Source organism: Sturnus vulgaris, chromosome 4 (genome assembly GCF_052056855.1).
Source record: "Sturnus vulgaris isolate bStuVul1 chromosome 4, bStuVul1.hap1, whole genome shotgun sequence".
In the NCBI taxonomy this organism is placed as follows: Eukaryota; Metazoa; Chordata; class Aves; order Passeriformes; family Sturnidae; genus Sturnus; species Sturnus vulgaris.
In genome coordinates this window covers 19,019,479-19,040,752 of record NC_142246.1, presented here as the reverse complement: position 1 = coordinate 19,040,752, position 21,274 = coordinate 19,019,479, and the positions used below count along the sequence as shown (strand labels likewise).

General features: G+C 35.1%; 2 long non-coding RNA genes across 3 annotated transcripts in view; both read left to right on the top strand.

Annotated features, from left to right (window-relative positions):
- The window catches only part of LOC148223896 (uncharacterized), a 115,016-nt gene that overhangs the window by 1,559 nt on the left and 92,183 nt on the right, over nucleotides 1-21,274 (top strand). The window lies entirely within an intron of this gene.
- Nucleotides 10,379-20,033, top strand: LOC148223897 (uncharacterized). The gene is made up of 2 exons (XR_015803054.1): nucleotides 10,379-10,809; nucleotides 12,808-20,033. It is a non-coding gene; the product is annotated as an uncharacterized LOC148223897 (long non-coding RNA).

Sequence of the window (21,274 nt, the reverse complement as noted above, 5' to 3'; positions counted from 1 at the left end):
ATTACTGCAAAATATTTCTCCACTGCAAACATATGCAAATCTATAAACAAAGGTAAGAGGGTTATTTTTGCAAAAATATCTATTTTAAACTGTAAAATTATCTTTTAATACAAAATTTATTATTAACAAAAACTATTAATAATTTAAATATATTATAATATTTTAGAAAGATTAGAAGATTAATTTGTATTTTAAATACAAAAGTCTCGTTCTGTGTGTTTGCAATCAAATAGTCAGACTTGTTCATCACGTGTGTGTGTGAGAGAGACAATATTCTCACCCATATGGTACAATCTTAAATGGTCCATATTTATCAACTAAACAGAACTGTTAAATGACACAGTACAACAGCAAAGCAGAGGAATAACTCAGTTTTACTGAACAGCATTTTTTACTTCTTGCATATGACCTTATATTTCTGTGTTCTGTAATATACTTGGAGATGAGTATTCTGTCTAAGAAAGACCACATAATTGCTCCCTCGACTTTCTTTTGTGCTGTGTGGCATCACGAGATGTACCTATGGCTAGTAATTTTAGGTGAAATCCAAAAATTGATTTGGAAAAACACACAAAGTTGCTCTGGATGTTTTTCCTGAGATGTCTGACGAATTCAGGTGGCTAGCAGGCAGATACAGTAAGCCCCTTCAGGGAGAATCATTTGTCAGAGATGTAATGCATCTATGCTATGGAGATACTCAGTTTAGTTAAGAATTACGAGGAAATTAGGAGTAAAAAAATTAGATTTTAAGAACATAGTCCATGTGATCACTTCTATCACTTCATTGGTCTTATTACTCTCTCTGCACCATGGTTTTGATAATGTGAAATTAGCAGAGCTACACAGGTGTGAAGCTAGGTTGAGATAATAGAATCACTTGCCCAGAGCCCTTGTGTTTTTCTGATTTCTTAAAAGACAGGACAGAAAAAAAATTAGGTAGCTGTACTGTATGGGAACATGTCCTGCTGTTTCTAGGTAGTGACCTTGTCGACAGCTTCAGCACTTCTGTAAGAAATTCTGTTTAATTATTTTATACATTTTTTTACATTTCATAGTTAGAGTTTTTAAAATTCCTAAGCATTGCATATATGCAAACTCAGCCTAGGAAAAGAAAACAAAAATCAGAAATCAGAAAACAGACTTTTTCCATCTATAACAAATTTGACAACTGATAAAAGCATATACATATAAATATATATAAAAAAACCACTAATGAATATGAATATTTCCTACTGGTACATTTTTCTATTCCTTACATGGCAGAAAAGGAAAGGGGAAGGCAATCTCCTTCTGTTGCAAAATCTCTTTAGTGCAAAAGATAATCTACTGGGTACTGGAGTTCTCATAATATAAGCAACCTTTTTTGTGACTTTCTTTTGCTGTAGGTTTGTAATGGTCCAAGGCATTTTAATAATTAGTCTACAGGGAACCTTAATAGACTAGGGCAACTCTTAATTAATTTAATCCCCAGTACATGAGTTGACCAGGAGACATCAAACCACATTTTAGCTTGGAGGGTATGTGAACTCAGAGGAAATCTCATTTTTTAGCTACTGTGGTGTGCATTTTTTCCTTCTAGCATAGTGTGGCTGTAGCTAAGCTCTTTGTGCCATTCTTTCCTTTAGTAACTAGAAGCTTTTATTTTCAGTAGAATTAATAATAAATGAAGATGGAAATTTCAGCATAATTATTTTAAGGTGCAAAAAATTATCATAGGATGATGTTCATTTGTGGTTAAAATAGGCAATTAAGAAGTGATTTTACTTAATTTTTGCTATATCTCTACTATATATTTCTGATGCTTTAAAAACCCTGGACCTGTTTAAAATACATGAAAATATTTTTAGCTACAATTGGTTTTAATTAGAAATATTCTGTATTCCTACGATTTGGTGCTGAGGGCAGTATCCTAGTATATGATTATGCTTCAAGCATGCTTTATATTTATAAGGATTCAGTTTGTACTTTATATTCTATTTTTGCTTCTTATCAAGATTTGTGGTAAGTCTTAATAGCAGAAGAAAAAAAATTAACTTCCTGAGGCAGCCTTTCTCTTTTCATTTCTATGTTATTATTCACATATGCAGTAATACTTTTAATGAAGTGAGTGTTGCTTTAGGAATATAATCCAGAGGTACCTAAAGCTGTGTAAAACTAATGATTGTCACTGAATTGCAAGTAGTGACACTGTAGGCAGCCTAATAGTGATGAAAGAGAAAATGTCAGTACAATCACAAAGCACCCATGTGAAAGACAAAGGTTTTTATAAGATACATATGCTTCTGAATAAACATTGTTAGAAACAGAATCTATTAAACACACCTATTTTTATTCTTCAAAGTGAGTTGTTTTGGTGTTGGTATTATTAGCACTTGCAGCTGATTTCCAATTAAATATATAAAAAGTATATTTAAATTAAGTTGTTTAAGAGAAAAATCACTGGGCAAAGAATTTGAATCTAAGCTACAATACTAAGATACTGCTTAGCTCTTCAGGGATGCAATTTGTCTGTCCTGGTTGCTGAATGCTTTGGGGAACACACTTTCCTTAATATGCATTCCATTAGAATCTTAAGCAACATCTCTAATGTTACAAATAAGTTCAAAAATAGTCATAATCAGGTTTACCAAACCTTCAGCTGGACACTTACACATGTCACTGTCAATGAAATGTTACTAATTTAACAGTTGCACAGGATCTGAATCAGTGAGAGAACTGAGAACATAATACTTTTGTGATATATAAAATAATAAAATATTAGGTTATTTCCTGAAAAGGGATTTTTTTTAGCATTATGGAAAGAATTAGCTATATCTATGTGTATTGCATAGTGAAGCATTATAAGAACTCAAAAACTGTATCATTAGGAAAAATGCATGCACATTTGTTCCTGCTATTAAAGTCAAATTTAATTCACCTCATTAAAACATTTCCCTTCTATTTCAATAATGTTGCATGCATTCAAAAGCACTGCATTTTATAGTGAATTCAATTTCTTATAATATTAATCCCTTTATACAAAGGAAAATTCAATCTCTTAAAAAATCTTGATGTAGTCAGTTTAATTTCCATAACTATAAATCTTTTATAACAAATGAGTTTTAATTAGTTGCTGTCCTTGGCCATGTACAAGAGGAAGGAATCATCTTTCAATTAATCTATTGTTAGGTTATACTGAATTAAAAAGTCCCATATGCTTAGGATATTCAGACTACTACCTTTCTGACTTAAGAGACATTGACACATAAATTTCTAATATTTTTCGAGTGTTTCTCTTTGCTGCTATTTTAGGAGAGTCCATTTTTTTTAACTTGATGGGCCGATGGGATAACACTAGAAAATAATTCCAAAATAGTCCCTAGATATACAAGTGTAAACTGAATTGAAATCTCCAAACAAATATCCCCAAACTTAGTTTGCTTGAAACTTTTCAATTTTCCCATTTTCTTTCATTTAGAGTGCAAAATTATGGGTGTTGAGTTGATATATGGTCCAACTGAATTGAGGAGTTATGGAACAAACTTGATTAATCCCCATCTTTATTTCATTTTATATTTTACCATTCTAAGTTTGCCTGTGATTTCATAGAGTAATGTGGATTGGAAAATACCTTAGGAAGTTATCCAGTCCAGCCTTAGGCTCAAAAGAGACCAGGTCAGATCACTGTGTGTGGAAGGAGCAGAAACCTTAACAGGTCTCCTTGGAAAGTATCCCTTAGAAAAGAAATTGCTTACTTAGAATGACTGATACTAGAAATATTTCCCCCTTGCAAACCCTCTCTTTATCTCTCTGTGATATTACTGGTCCATTTTCAATCCACTAGGTTATTGGTCCGTTTTTACCTAAAAATCCCTAGTAGTTGGTCAATGTTGGAATCCCCTATATTATTGGTCCATTTCTAAGACACCCTGACCCTATAAAAGTCCCGTTAATGCCCCGTCCATTGGATTGCTGCCTGGAACCCCTTCGTGGAAGAAATAAAGTGTCTGCGGAATCTCCGTGCAGCTTTCTTGGCTTCTTTCCTCTGCTGGCTAGAGGTGCTTGGCAAGCATGACTGAAAGATCTGGAAGCCTGGACTCCAGGCACTGCCTGCATCCTTGTACCTCGTAGCTGAAACCTGCCTGAGACACCAGGAAAGGCTGCTCCATACAGGACAACTTATCCGGGCATGTTGTGGCATTTCGAGTCCAAAACCCCCAAAGCCCCGACAGCTACAGCTGTGCAGTCACTCTTGTGAACCTCCGTGGATGGAGGCTGCACAACCTCCCTGGCAGCCTCTCCCACTGTCCCATCCCTGGCAGTGCCCAAGGCCAGGCTGGATGGGCTTTGAGCACTCTGGTCTAGCACAAGGTGTCCCTGACCAGGGCAGAGGGGTTGGAAGTAGATGATCTTTAAGGACCCTTCTGACCCTATGATTCTGATGAGGAAGTTTCTCCTTTCTCCCCAGTATATATCTGAGATGTTATGTTTGGTTTTGTTGAGAGTACCAAGAAGGAAAGGACAGGAAAGATATTACATGTAATTTATTCCTATGACATAGAAAGAAAAATAAAGGTTTTATAGCGGCATTTCAAGAAAGAGGTGTTTCAAATGACCTGGAAAAGAATGATTAAAAATTATGCAAAATTCTGTTTATCTAATGCTTCCTTTCACAGTTAGGGTTACTTTTTTAGTGGAGGAACCAAAGACTATGTTTGATTTCTCATATAATTTTATTGACATAATTAAACAATGATACAATAGGAGTCATAATATTTGAGTAGGCAGTTGTTGGGCTTTTTTCTTCGTGGAATTTCCAACAAGCTAGCCCAATTAAATAAGCTATCTGTGAGCTAGAGAATGTAACATAATGTGCTACAACTACCATTTTTGTCAGGGTAGCAAGTGAGATACTGCATAATTAGGAAAGCAGCACGATTGTCACTCTTTCCTTAAAGGCAACAAGCTTTGTCTGCGTGGTGCCAATGGGCCCCATGCAAATACTTGGTTCACAGCCACATCATTACTGCAAAAATGTGTCTGCATTACACAAAATGTGTCTGAGATGTGAAATAAGACAAGTAATTTTACAGGTTTTCTTCATATGCGAAGAAGTGAAAAAGGATTAGTTATGTAACTTCTATTAAAAATTATTCAAAAGTTGAGACTAACTTACCCTAGATTGGCATCTCTGCATTTTTCATCTTACCTCCTCTCACATGATCCTGCATACTTTAAGTATCAAGGAACCTAGTAAAGCTGTGAATTTTATATATAAAGATCCCTAGATGTCTAAAGTACCTTTTCTCTGCTTGGACAGCAAAAGTCAATTAAGTAACCAGGGCTCTCACATATTCTCAGTTAGTACTGCAATGCAATGCTTATTTTCAAGAGATTTCAAGTTGGCAGTGCAACCTTGTGAAAATGGAGAATGGGGCCATATTATTTTATTAACAAGAGTGAAGACAGGTCTTTAAGAGAAGTGATTATTCTTCTCGATTGTGCAGCTTGGGAGGCCATGCCTGGAGTACTGTGTTTGTTTTTCGGCTCTTCAGTCAGGAAAAAAAATCACATCCTGGAGACAGTCCTTCAGATGGTAAGAAAGACGGTAAAAGGAACGGGGCTACATAAAGAGTAAGAAGGTGCTAGGGGAGCTGGCTTAACTTAAAAAGGTTAAGAGGGGATCTTCTGGGTCTCTGGTTATCTAGTGGGAGGTTACAGGGAAGATAGAATCAGCTTCTTGTCAGAAGTACACAGAAATTGATTTTTTGAGCAACAGACAACAATTGTAGAAAAGAAAATTGTGAGTAGGTCTTAGGTGGAAAAAGATCACAGTGAAGGGATAAAATACTGAACCACGTTGTCCAGAGACATTAAGGAATATTTATCCTTGGAGATGTTCAGAACTCAACTGGCTAAGACCCTGAACAAGTTGTCCTGACTTTTCCATTGGCTCTGCTTTGAGGCTAGATCACCTTACAGGATTCTCTCCTAACTTTTTTCTTCCTTTTTTCTTTTTTTCTGTGAATGGTTATTATAACTCCAAGATTAAAGTATTCTATTTTTAGCTGTGATTTTAGCCATTACTGACCCTTCCTGATCCAGCTTAATAGGTTAGCAGTGAGGCTGCTGCAAAAGTTAAAAGGTTCACACAAGATTTATAAATTTACTGGTTTCACGCAAGCTTATTTGATCTGTTGAGTCAGCAAATAGCTCGCAAAAACTTCGAGAATGCAATAGGCTTTTTCCATGTGAGCTCTAGATTAGATCGGAATGGGCTAGCTGATGGAAAGCAATAGACCAAGGAGGGAACTCTAGTAGTAAGGTAGGAATAAAGCCAGGAATGGTTTGAATCATTATACAGGAAATAAGAGAGTAGCTAACCTTATTTAAGTAAGTGATAGTCTAAAAAGTGTGGAGAGAGCACTGGGAAGACATACTACCACTAGGTGAATGCACTGCAGGATGGGCTGACAGAGATGAAGAGGTCACAGAGAGAACTTGAGGAAAGTCTCATAAGGCGTAGCAGCAACAAACCAGGTTGTGTACTGAGTGACATTGAACTGTGAATAAAACATTAAGGCATCATACCCATTATCACCCTGCCACAGGCAGTTTTAGCTACAAGGGACTAAAAAATAGTACAACTGTGTCTTAAGAACTATGCTAACAAGAACAAATAGCAGCTACATGGAGATATTCTGGGTTAAATCATCTGAACAGTTAAGTCTAAGGTTAAAAAATTGTTCAGGTCACAGGGTAACATGACCTAGAGAGATAATAACACAGAGTAAATCAATCAAAATCCCACTTAAGTAGAATTGTATTCATATAGCATCTTTCTGCTGGTTAAAGTCTGTGAAAAGGGAAAGATGATGCAGAAGAATCTTATAATACAGCTTAAAAAGTTGGTAGATGGCTTTCAAGGTATACAAATTAATAGTAATAAAAAAAGGATCAAGTAATGTACTAAATTAGAAATAGAACCATATAATGATTGGGGTTGGAAGGACCATCCTCTCCAAACCCCATAGGCAGGGATTCTTTCTACTAGACCATGTTGCTCAAAAGTACCATTCTACCTGGCCTTGACCACTCCAAATGACATCCACTACTCCCCTGGGCTACCTGCTTCAGTATCACCACCCTCACAGCAAAGAATTTCTTCCTAATGTCTAATCTAAAACTATCTCTTCAAGTTTAAAGGTATTCCTCCTCTTCCTACCTCTATATGATCTTGTAAAAAAGTCCCTCTCCAGCTTCCTTGGATGCATGCCCCTTTAGGCACTGGAAAGCTGCTTCAGGTCTCCCTGATGCCTTCTCTTCTGTTGGCTGAACAGCCCCAGCTCTCTCAGCCTGTCTGCACAGAAGAGGTGCTCCAGCCTTTTATCATCTTCTCTTATAGTGTCCTTAAAATAGCAACTTTGGATGCATGAATAAATTGGTGGGAAATAAAAAAAAGAACAAAGGAATAGAGTACTAGTCTCAGCCTTAGTTTAAGGATATAAAAACTTCTATTACTCATGATATGTATGGACCACCCACCAAAAATTTTTATTAGCTGACTCTTCACAGTTAATGATTAAGATGCTTTGAGGCAATGGTAATTAAAGATTCGTTTTTTGTCCCATAATTTATAGTATAGATAGGAAAATAAGGAAAGAAATAATGTATTCAGCTATAACTAGCATGGATGTTAAGTGAATATATTTCAACCCAAACCAGAAAAAGCTACAAGTCTCAGCAGTCCATAAATCCACATGCAAAATTCCTTTTTTCACTATGCTTAGCAAATCACCTCTTAGGAAGTGGCAGTTCTCATTATTACTCCAAGAGTTTTGTGGGCATTCAGCTAGGTGAAGTTTGGCAATGATGATTCATTAAATAAGAAATCTGTTTGCTGCATTAAAATAGAGGCAGAGGAACAAAGGATTGCATTATGTGGAGAGAAAAGCAAATTTAAAAAAAATAGAAGAAAATTCAATTTCTCTGACATAACATGCATGAAGATATTACATGTTATCTAGTGATATTAGTGTTTGAGATTAAAAAGTATTTAATAGATTGACTTAAAATATATACAGACCAGATTAAAAAAATATTTTTTGATTAATCAGAATTTTGCTTTAACTAAAATTGTTAAATCATTCTGATTTTAAGCATTTCAGGTAGAACCAATAATGATTAAATATATTTGTATTGGCAAGAACATAGTAATAGTTAGGTTATTATCAGATTTTCACTGTATGAAATAAAAAGAGAATATCCTCATTCATTTTTACCCATTTCTGTTCTTTGCAGTGCACATATTAGACTAAACACCATCAATAATCACCTGCCATATTCTATTCAGGTCTTTAATACAATCTTTGTTCTGTAATTAAAGGTTAATGTACTTGTATAGTTAGTAGTGGAATTGTGTAATGGAAGTATTTTATTCTTGCAATATGATACTTATCTTTACTCTGGAGGAACAATTCAAGACAAATATTTTTTGTAACTGAAAACATTACTTGTTGAATTTTGAAGCATTTCAGCAAAACTCTTCAGTTAGTATTTTAGTTAGCAATTCACCAATATTCACCATGATCTAATCGTGAAGTATATCTGTGCATTTTATTACTAGTAATAAGATTTAGATTGCTTTTATTTCTATTAGAAACGTAGAAGCAAAAAACTCATAAGAAAATGAAAGTAAATTTTTTCCTCTCTCTTACTCAGTCAATGAAGTGATTTAATTAAAATGTCTTTAGTCAAAATCCTCTTTTCATCCAGCCTATTGAGAGGTGAACAGCTTCACTCCTCTTACACAGTTAGGTCAGTGAAACTGGTGGTAGTGGTCAGATGAATGGAATAGAGATTATTGTTCAGATTCAAAGAAATAAGAAGTGTTTTGATTTATAAGAAATATTAACCGAGACAACAAATTAATCTAGTTTGTTCACTTTTACTAATGAATGAGGTCTGTATAGCTTGGATCAACACTGAGGTATTATGAGTGATCTGGATTGTGGAATAATGGTCGTATTGAAAAAAATATTGAGGCAATAAAATGGAATTTTATTGTTAAACCTACTGTTTAGAGCATATAGTGAAAGTAAAACAACTAGGAATTCAAATGTCTGGTCTGTTATAGAGGATTCTGTACTTCTACAGTCCTAGTAGTAATCTCCCAATTCAAAGATCTCAGCTCTCTGATCCACTCTGAGCCATTAACATAAAGGTATCAGATTAATTTTACTTTTTTTTCAGGAGGATTATTCAGTGGGAAATGACATTTCTGTCGCTCCTCCCTATCTTTTCTACACTTAATAGCTTTTCTTCAGATTATAGTATTAATAATTTCCATAAAATCATAATGTCTATTATAACCTAAGTTATCTGAATAACTGCAAAAAAGCAGTCTGAGTTTAATATATATTCCTAAAGAAAAGAAAAACCTCTATTTCTGGAACAAAGTTTATGTTCTTTATACAATTTAATGCACTGTAAAGAAATATAGTAAAATAATTTCTAGTGTTAAAAGAAGTACTGTAAAGAAGCTTATTTTAAATAATTTCCTTATAAAATGCATTTTAATTTTTTTCAGCATTTTCTATGTCATGACTGTTAGTATTTCAATATTTAGGGATTTGTCCCTCTAATTTAGCCATAAACCCTGCATATCTGTTGACGAAGCTACGTGGAATGCATTGGAAAACAGGGACACTGATATAATTGGTAATGTACTAAGTACATCAGTACAAGTGAATACTGCCCTGAGACCATCTCCATCTGACAAAGCACCACCCTGGCAACAGACATGGCTCAGCAGAATGCATGTTCACTCTTGGGTCATCACTCCATGCAGACAGAATATTAAAGTACCATTGGTTCTTCTTAGTCCACCAGCAGATTTATGTCAACTTCTTAATTTTTCATAAGTAGCTTATATTAATATTCTAGACTGTAAACATGTCAGGACTGAACAAGTATCCCACTCAGGATAGATTCAAATATCTACTCAGGATTGATTCAGGATGCCTTTAGGTTTGGAAAAGTAAAATTTGTCATATGGTCAAGGTAAAGTGCTAGGACTGCTTACCACTTTAGTTATCCCAGATACATCTTGAGGAGAATTAGCACCTCTGCAAAGTCTCTTTTCATAGGACATAGCACCAGCAAATTGTACAGTTCATGTTCAAAGTAAACAGAACCCTCTTAATGTCAAAGCCACAGAATATTGAACCTGCAAGTTAACTCAATGAACCTACGTATATGCCATACAGTCTAGTTCTGCACTTAGACCAAACCAAAAGAGAAGTCCCACGGGAGTGAAAGACATGAGTTTCACAATCAAACTTAAGCCACAAGCATCAAGATGCCAATGAGGAGAGAAACACTCACAGGTGAGACTGATCACACTATCAAAGTATTCTTTCATCTCTGTGATTCAAGCTCGTTCATTTGTGATACTTCCAATTTTATTCTTCCATTCTTTCTCGCTTTGTCCTTTCCTGAAAATTAAAAGTAGAAACTTTTTACCTCAAGAACATTCGTTTGCTCTTCTATATGTTGAGGGTGATAGAGAAGAGGAACAGGTAGAAGGAAGAAAGTTTGATGGGAATGCAAGTGCCATCTTGTGAGTTTCTGTGAACACAGAGCAGGCAAACTTGTAATATTTTCATTACTGTGTAAGACAGTCAAGAAAAAGTACTAGAAGAAAGAAAAAATCAGAGTAGGTCAAAGTTTCTTAGTTAATGTTTTGATTTTCAGAAGTACTGAGCCTTAATTTACCTTCTGAGATCAACACGAACTGTAGTTGACTTACTTATTGTGAGTGATCCAAAGGTACGTATACAAGATCTAGTACATAAAGACATTGTTTGCATCTGATGTTTCTATTGAAATTAACAAACAGCTCTATTTGTGAGTCTGCTGTAGGTACTCAGATAAGAAACATGGCCTAAACACTATTACCGTCACTCTCATCTTTTTAAAAAAGATTGCCCTCCTAGTCGAAAATACTAGGTTATTATTATTTTATAGGTATTATTTTAGTAATATTTGTTTCTGTGGACTACTTCTGAAATTCCTGAAAATTTAATTGTTTAGTCTTTCTCCATCAGCTTCAATCCCTATAAATACAGAAGAAATTCACTTTTACCTGCAGCTACTTTATCATTTGACAGAGATCCTTCTACTATAATTAGTACCTAAGTTCTTATTGACTCCCCTTTTATTTCTAGATAACATATTTTGAACAGCCTTTAAAAATCTGTATTAATAAGAAAGATTCATAGCTCTATTTGGCTGTTAAAGAATAACACCCAAAATGTTCCTAATTTTGTGAAGTGCTTTGTTTTTGAAAGGGGTGCTAGGTTAGGCGTGTAAAAATGGATATGCCAATAGTCATTAATCCTTTAAGAAATCATGAAGGCTCATGCCAATGAGTTTCTAATAAAGAATTTCCCATGGGTAAAATATAACTAGTCTTAAAGCAAAATGGTGTCTGTGCCATGCAAGGCCATTTTATTTGGTACTTTAATTCAGGATGTCAAAACATATAAAGTCATAGTAGGATGCCAGGAGCAGATACAAGACTAAAGGTCTTCTTTTTACTCCATAACCTCTCATCTTCAGGTGACATCATAAATCCTTGTCACTGTCAGAAGGCTGCAGTGAGCAGTAACATTATTTCCCCTGCTACTGTAAAATGCCACCTGGTACCTTGCATAAACTACACGGTAAATCATGGAAAAATTGCAAAGCTATTTTACAATAATGCTGTAAATAACCTGTGCCTTGATCATAAATCTGTATCACCAGCAACAGCCCCAATCAACAATAGCAACTTTGAGACTGAAAAGATCTTTCTCTTTGCCTGTAAAACTGTTTTTATTATTCTGGCTTTGCCTAGTGTCTAGTAACTATATCCTCACCTGCTCTGTGAAAATGAGCTTTGAATAAATATTTGAGATGGGTAATTTAAATACATGACAGCATTTGTACTCAAGAGTCACTATATTTTCTGATTCAAAAATGAATGCATGCAGGGGCATTTTCCCACACTGCTTTTTTATTATTGCTTAAGTGGCTTCCAACAATACAAAAGCAACCATCCACTGAGCTTTGATACAAAAGCAAAATATATAGATTTCTCAGATCTGGGCCACAATTTATTCCTGAAGTTACTCAGAGGGTCAGAGGAATAAAAAGAGACAAAAAACCACATGGATGGTCATAGATAGAGTATGTGAGTTTTTCCCATGCATTACATTATGGCCCACTAGGGCACTGGCAGTCATATTGCCTATCTTTATACTCCTGTCCAGATTGCCAGTACTGGAAAAATTATTACCTCTACACAAGATATGGTAACCAGGGGATATGACTTGCTCATATTTAGTATTCTGTTGTGTTTATTAAAACCCATATATAAAAAACCTCCCTTTTTTAAGCGGGAGGAGTTTTAATCATCTTGTTGAAAATTTAATGTGTTTTTCAATGTGCTCCTCAGGAAGCTGTTAAGGGAGTTATTAGAGCAATACCTGCCACTTTCTTACTGTCATTCTATTCAGTATCCCTTAAACACTATAAAAAGTGTCTACTAAAAATTCAGAACTGTGATAAAATTGGCATATCACCTTATTTTTTCCCCTTTCCACCACTGTATATTTTATTCACAGTTGCTTCATCACTAGTCATTACAGAAAGAGTTAAATTCAAGAAAAGTAGAGTTTTAAATTATTTCATGTTTCAATTTGCACATAAGGAGATACTGACTTTAAAGATTCATGCATGCTTTTACTGAGTGGTTATATATTTTTTCAATTTTTTTGCTTTCAGATTTAGCAAAGCCCTGCCAGAAGACGTTTAATGCTGTCATCGATATTCACTCTACTGTCAGGGATATTAAACTGAGAAGAAAGACCTGGCACACTGACTTCTTCTTGAAGCTTTGATAGTATGTTGGCTGCAGCTTAGCAATGTGAAAAATAGTGTTGCACTGCAAGCAAAACCAGGGAATTTTCTTCTTGTCAATTTAGAAAAGTCGTGAGGAAAGTCAGCTTTAGACCACACAGGCTTTGCAGATTAGAAGGATTGCAGTTTTGTTTCATTTGCTAAGTAAAAATTTGCCTCATTTCTTTTGTCAGCATTGACTATACTGTTACAGAGGACTGGACTTTATGAGGCTATTTTAGTTCTCAGAATTCCAAGGACTCTTGTCCAATTCCATCCCTTTACCCATTCAGTAGTATCAATGAGAAAATGTGCAAAACATTTTAACAATTTTAACATACTCAGTAGACAGCAATGAACCTGAAAGAAAGGAACTGATTTATAAGGAGTGTATATATGTGTAAGAGTTCTAAGTATTAGCAACTGGAAAGATAGCAGATTGAGATTTGCTAGCAGATTTGCTCTAGGCTGAGAGAGCTGGGACTCCAGCCTAGAGAAGAATCAAGAAGGGGTCTTATGAGTGTTTATAAATACCTGATGAGAGACAGCAAAGAAGATAAAAGCAGACTCCTCTCAGTGGTGCCCAGTGAAGGAACAAGAGGCAATAGATATCAACTGAAACACAGGAATTCTGTTTAAACATTTAAAAATAAAAAATCACCCTGAGAGTGATTAAGTACTTGGACAGGTTGCCAAGAGAGGTTTTGGAGTCTCCATCCATGGAGATATTAAAAACCTAGGAGAATATGGCACTAATTAATCTACTCTAGCACACCTTTGTGCAGAGGGGTTAAAGCAGATGATGTAGGTCCCCTTATGCCTTTGCCCTTCCACGATTCTGCAATTCTTTAAAAAGGGAGATGCTTGGGACTTGCTGAGTGACAGTTTAAAATTATTACTAATAATGTCGATTGTCTGTAAGTAGGAATGAATGAGTTTAAGTACTGCAAGTCAGCAGGAAGAAGTGTACCTTGATTTAAGGCTAGAGGGTAGAAATATTCCTTTAACAACTTGACACATTTCCTTGACAATTTGAAAGATAAGATTCTAAAATTCTAACTAAATTGAGATGAAAAGTATGCTGGCTGTATCACCTATCTAGCCACTCAAAAATAGTTGAGAGTCACATTTAACCAGAAGCTGAAAGTCATAGACATTATAACAATTAACCAGACAAGTAACCTCCAGAAATAATTTTTCCTTAACCTACTATCAAGATTCAAATACATCTGAGGTTTTCAGACATACTACTCAATGTTCCCACTGCCTCTCCTAACTTCATATTTCTATTAGACACTGGCTATTTTCTCCCTGATGATAAAATCTATGACATCAGTCAGAAAGTTTCTCAATATGTTTTACTTCCCTGTTTGGAATTCATGGGAGAAGCTTCCAGAACACACAAGTTGTGGCGAATAGGAAGATGCTTCTTTCCATGCTGCACTGGGTAGAGGAGGTGGTCTTGACTCTCACCTGCTTTATTGCAATCTGTTCATTCACTTATACTGTTTAAGACACTGACATCAAGCTCTTTTTGTGGACTTGAAGTAACATTTAAAAACATTGCAATCACTTGTTTGACTCTTTTCACTTTGAGAAGCCAAATAGCTGGCACATGTAAATTGCCATGGCTCCACAGTCTTTGTTAGCAATCATAAAATTTGGTCCTGAATTTCTTTACTGCTTTAAAGCAGAAGAAATTTTGCAAGCTTTATATTTTGTTTAAATAAGAACTGTGAACTGTAGCTGAAAAACTTTAAGTTTCCACTGGCTTTGTAATTCTGAGTTTTAACTGAAAACTCATAGAAATATGCTGCAGTTTCCAGGGTTCTATGATAATATATGGCTTAGCAATTTTATTGGAATGTTAATATCACAATCATAACAGACTACAGAGGGTTGTTTTTGGGGTTTTTTTTTCAGTTTTACCAGAAATAGATATGACATGGTCTGGCTGTTCAAGGTCCTAAACAATCTGAGTTACATTTTGGGATTCGAGCAGACGATATCTGGAGATTCTGGAGTATCATTATTTATTCTAATTACTTTAGGTTAGTACTGAACATAAAGGATGATTGGGCAAAGAATTGGCAAGTTGTGCAACACATTTTTTGCAGACACTTTCTAGAGTTGGTTGTGGCAGTTAATCAGTTAATAGCATTCAAAAATGGAGCTCTTAGTTTGGGATTTTTTCAATGTATTTTTCATATCTATTTCATATAAATGACAAATAAATTCTTTACAGGGCGGGGCTCGGGGAGTCAGATTCAGTGTGGCAGAATTATTTTGGGAGGCATTTGCATTCTAAAGGGACTTTTTTTATGGATAACAGTATTTGGAGTTCATGTGTATGCAACAGAAGCTGCAAGCTCAGAAAAAAAGACGGAAAAATTATTTCTTTCTAGGGAGATAGTCTGAGCCACTATCTAATCACGACATTTTATATTGCAGCTAAAGAAGCTATTGGGAGAGTGGTAGAATTTACTCAGCTCTTATTCTACTACAGCGAGCTGAAATAGTTTGAAAGTATTTTTGATTTCTATTGGTTTGAATTTAATAGTTAATATTTGAAGAAGAAAATGTGTACTATTTCTTAAATCACTTGAAAAATTGATTTTGGTTTTATCGGACAAGAGAGGAATAGTACAGAGTTTTATCATCACAAAGATCTTTTTCTCCTGTGTCTTTATAGAGTCATTTCACTTGCATATATACACCACCACAACTGGGAAATCACAAACAGATATCTACAGACTGGAAAACAGACCAAGAATTATGCTAAAAATTCTGCCTCTCTGCCAGGGGTTGGAAAGCAATAGGGAAACTGAAAATACAGAAGCCTAGGATCTGGCTGAATTCAAATTAATACTGCAAAGGTTTGAATGCTCCATCAGTTGATATCCACTCAGTTGTAGATACCCAACCCTCTTCCCACCCCCACGTATATAACATGGTGTTAGGCTGCAGAGTGAAAAGACAGAGTTCCCTTCTAAATACTTTGTTCAGGCAAGGGCTTTATCTCTGCTGTAGTAGGTCAGAGGGATAGTGATAATGAAAGAATGAAGAAGCTGGCATTCCCTATAAAGAAAGCTAACCTATGGGAAAGAGATATTAACAAATGGAAACTGTAGGACACCACTTATTTAGAAAGCATCTGAATGTGAAGGATCAGTGAGATATAGTTCATAGTGTTCAGAAAGGACTCTGTTTCTCTTGTTGTTTTAGAGAGATGTCAAACTACAGAGGAACGGAGAAAGCAAGGACAATAGAAATTATAGTCCAAATTGTTTATGTCAGCCTAAGGCATGTTCAGTTATTGAATTTGTATAAGATCCCCACCAGGACATGAATAAACTGTAGATAGTATAAATTTCCTGAGCACACATGATTCATGCCCATGACCAGAGTGCTTGAAGTTTGTGCATGGGAAATATTCCTCCTGGTTTACAACCTGATAGTCTTTTCCATTAGATGCAGGACTACACTGAATGGAAGTATGAGTCATATTTATTTTCCAATAAGTAATGAAGATAGCTTCAGTTCAACTACAATGGTTCTATAAAAATATAGAAAGTTTTCAGCTATGGACAGATCATACCTTTTGGATTTCCATATGCTTTGAGTGACATACATTTTGATCACTATGAACTCATTAGGCACAGAAACAGAAGCTCTTCACCCAGAAATTACAAACTGATATCTAGAAAAGGGGCCAGATTTTGCACATGTTCTTGAATTTTTCTTGCATACAGTGAAGCTGAAACTACTTTTCTTGTTACCCATCATCTCAAATCCCGCAATATTTCATTGATGCATACTAACAACTCTCGCCCAGAACTAGACCTTGAGAGTGGATCTGTTCTCATGGCATGCTATGCCAACACTTAATGATCCATAGCTGACAGTAACTGAAAGCCACTGAAAGCAAAATGACTGTAGTATATGTGCACAGAATACTCCACAGATGGTTACTGTAGGACATTGCTAGGATTTCAATACCAATTTTCAATAATTGTACGATTGCAATACAATAATATTTAAAGGCAGAGGGAATGGGTGTCAAATTTGGCTTAGTTTCTGAACCACACTGGCCTTTAGCATTAATTTCTCCAAATATATCTGAACAGATATTTTATTAGACGATGGTAATACCAATCTTTTTTAAGGAGTCTGATTCTTTTCATTATAAGGTTCCACTTTCATTTGTTCCAAACATCAATAAACTTCATCTATTTGGGTGTATGTTTTTCCATTGCAAGGGATTGCTTCAGATTGATTTTCTTTGTGGTATTCCTTTGTTGTTTCAGATTTAATGTCATATAAAACAGCCCATTTATTTCTGAGAATTAAAGCAGAAAATAATATATTGTTTGCCAATGTTAAATAATTGCCAGACTTTTTTAAAATATCGCAAAACATCACACTTCAGAACAGTTACTTAGAAATTGGTTGGGAAGGGCCTTTGTTTAAAAGATAATTCCTTCATCTTCTATGTGAAAATCTATTCTGCTAAAAATTTTCAAATCCAATGTTAATAAACAATATAAAGATGATTAACAACACATATATCTTTGCCTATGTAGAACATTCTCTGTTCTAGTACAAAGGTAGATTTCCTTTTAATTTGAAGCTCCCACACATTGTTAAATAGCAATTACAGATTGTTGATGGTATTCTGGAGATGTGACAGAAAGAAACTGACCAGCTCAAGTGAAATACAGTCCAACACAGACTAGAAAGTGTAAATAGGAGAATAGGATGGAAATGAGAAGAAAACTTCCAATCTTAAGTTTCAACTTTAAATCTGATCTTGAGTTTCAACAACTATTGTCTCTATTGGTCATAGAGACTAAGGATAAAGTTTGGAAAACTGTGGAAAGCGAGAGATATTATTTTTTCAGAGGCAACTTTCCATTTCATATAAAACATACTGAACAGAAGCCCCCAGTGTTCTGCAAATAAAGTTATGCCTAATTGTCAATCCCCATTTTATCCTTAGACCATGAAGTACAAGTGTCGTGGTGAAGTCTCATTTAAAGTATAAGCCAAAGCAGACAAAATAAGATTAAATCTGCAACTGTCTATAACCACCTGGATATGGTGAGATGGAATATGATAGAAAACACAAGGTTTCACTTGCAGTACCTAAGATGCAAAATGTCTAGGCATTAAGAAAGGAGGAACATACTTTCTGTTCTCTAAGATAGTACACTGGTGCTAAGATCCACAGTACCTGCCAGTGATAGGCTTTACCAGTCCCGTTTTTATATGTATGGCTGAACAAAACTCTGGGGAGAGTTTAAGATTAAGTAAGAGTCAATAAGTGAAAAGTTTAATACACCTAACACTCAATAATTACTTGAATTAGCAGCATAGGTTAAATAGGACAATTCAGATAATTCAGTCTGGGAGGAACCTGATGAGTTTTCTAATCCAGCCTCCTGTTCAAACTGGGATCAGCTCATAGATCAGGCCAGGCTATCCAGATGGATCCAGAAAAATCTCAAGGATGGGTATTTCAGAACCTGTCTGGTTGCTCCAAAGTCTTGACTCTCCAAATACTGAAAAAAATTGCTTTATATTCAAGACCTGGCTTCAAATTATGACTTATTTGTCATACTTTTAGACAATAAGTGATTAAAGAACAGAAATCTTTTATAGAGATAAGCGACATCTGGAAAACAGGAAAGATTTCAAATATCTCAGAAAAACATGTTTAAAAGCAGAAATCTAAGACATTGGTCTCATATTACATGTAATATTATCTATCTAGATGACAGTTATACTGCCTATATTTAATCTCTAGTACATTATTTGCTATAATAAGCAGTGATTTGAAACAAAATGAGAGCATTTTGTGATAAGATATGAGGGGGTGAAATGCACTATAGTATGTAACATTTTAAAATCAGGAAAATGTTTTTTTTATCTACTAACAAAGATGATGCAAAACTTGGGCAGACTACAATTCCTTTTTGCGTGCAAGAGTATCCTGCCCCAAGAAAAAAAACATCCTGCACAAGTGAAAGAAATTCTTTTAACCTCAGGGAGATATGGGACTGAGATTGCTAGATTGAGAAGATTTGGATCCTCAGCTTCAGCAGTATAAGACTCAGTTCTTCATGGACAAGGACATCTACATTTAGCCCTGAGAATGACCTCAACACTTTTTCATGAAGAATGGTGCATTTAGTAGAACTTGGTGTTACCAACACTTACCTACGGATTTTATAGTTTTCTTCTTCCTTTTAGGAATATCTCAAAGAGAAGTATGCCCTTCCCTCTCCAACATGTACTGGTCAACTGCCATGGTACCCATGCTTTATCTTAATTAACAGAAAGTAGAAAAGTCTCTCAGGTTTCTAGAAATTGTTATAATTAGGATAGGTTTATATTTCTGTTCCAGAAAAGTAAAACAGAAATTCATAAAATGGAAATTATTAATGCATTCAAGATTGCCATCTTACTGCTAAAGGTTTAAATAAATTATTGGTATAGAGATTCCCTTATCTGTTTAAAAATAGCACAAGTATTTCTAATTATTCATGTTTAATGTTGCTCAGTGAATGAGGGTGAATCTTTGACCCTATTAATGCCTTGTTAGAAATGAGATGGATGTCTAGAATTTTGGGGATCATACAGTTCTATTACAGCAGCTATATAAGAGTACTTAGGCAGCAAGAGTTACAGAATTGTTAGAACCACTTAACATTAGGAATTTTACTGGTACTAAACAGAAATTTTGAAATAGTCTTTGTATGTGTCTATATGTGGATGCACATATGTCCATGCATATAACACAAGAAAGGTTTAAAGAACACCACACAAAACAAGATCAGGAGAGTCTATTCAGTATCAAGACAATACTAAAAGAGACTATTGTTTGTTAGGTGTGGGAAAAGAAATAATGTCCTCCTTGTTTAAGGACCTTATAACTTGCTGCCTGGTGTCACTTTTTACACTGTGCCTGAATTAACAAATGCCTAATTCTGTTAGCTGGGTATAACCAGCAAAATCCCAGTGCAGGTGTTTTTCTGTGCCTATGGCACAGGCAAGTTTGTTCACATTTCATATGCATCGTGGTAATTTGCAATAAAATATTCTTTCCTAGATCCTGTGTAATTTTTGTGTTTGATTCTCCTAATATTCTAATTCTATCAGGCTATCATTCTTCAAGCTGTATCTCTTGGTTGAAGTGTGGTTCATGAAGTGGCTTGATATAAAGAGTGGTATCAAGCTGTGGGGAAAACCAGATGTGTTTTGTAGCTGCTACTTCAGACTTTGAACTGCAGCTGTAACCTTGATACCACTTTACTTTTTGGGATCAGGGTTACAAAATTGTTCGTATCCTCATTCTTTTATGTCTGTCCTGTCCTGCTAGGGGATCTTTTAATTATTTAATACACACACACACACACACACACACACACACACACACACACATATATATATATATATATATATATATATATATATATGAGATACATAAATATATGTGTATTCATGTGAAATTGTGTGATGATACAGATATATATTTAGGTGACTGAAGAGGATTAGTAAGTTCATTGACAGGAGGAAAGAGCAACTAATTTTTCTTATTTTTCTTTCTTAATCCTTTACTATTCCTGGTTATGATGATCAAATTCAGAGATGAAAATATTCATTCCATGCTTGATATAACCGACATCTTAAATGCAGGAAAAAGAATAAATAAAACTTGCACAGTATTGCAGGACTCACCAGGGATATGCTGAACTCACATAAAGATATGTGACCTGCAAAGTTGCAAAAGATTTCTAACATTTTTGTCTTTTCTCCACTCTTGATCCAGTTCCCAGGATGTTCAGGACTCCCAGGATGCACCTACATCACATACCAGCATAGAAATCCCTCAGCAGGAATAAACTTTATCTGCTGTAAAACCAAATGGAAGAGCTACTCTGACTCCCAAATCAGAGGGTGCTTCTTATTTTTCTAATCATGCATTATGCTACAAAAGTTGATCCCTATTTCGACCAGTGTAAGGAAATGCATGTCCTCAGATTTGAATAAACATAGGCAAATCCCACTTTCATATTTTGTCATGCTATGTAGTAATTTTAATGATGATCACAAAAAATAGAGAGCATGAAGGAATTCCTCTCTTGTAATGTATGATACAATTTTTGTGGAATTAACTGTGTTTTAAAGCAAGAATAACCACCCAAAGAATACTAACTAGCTTTGTAACTACAAACATTTTCAAACAGAGAAGTGCTTGGAAGGCATTTACTGGCTCTTTTAAATGGGGCTTATTTCCTTTTTTTTTTTTAACTTAACCTGGAATAAGTCAGCATTCAATTATCTTCTGGAC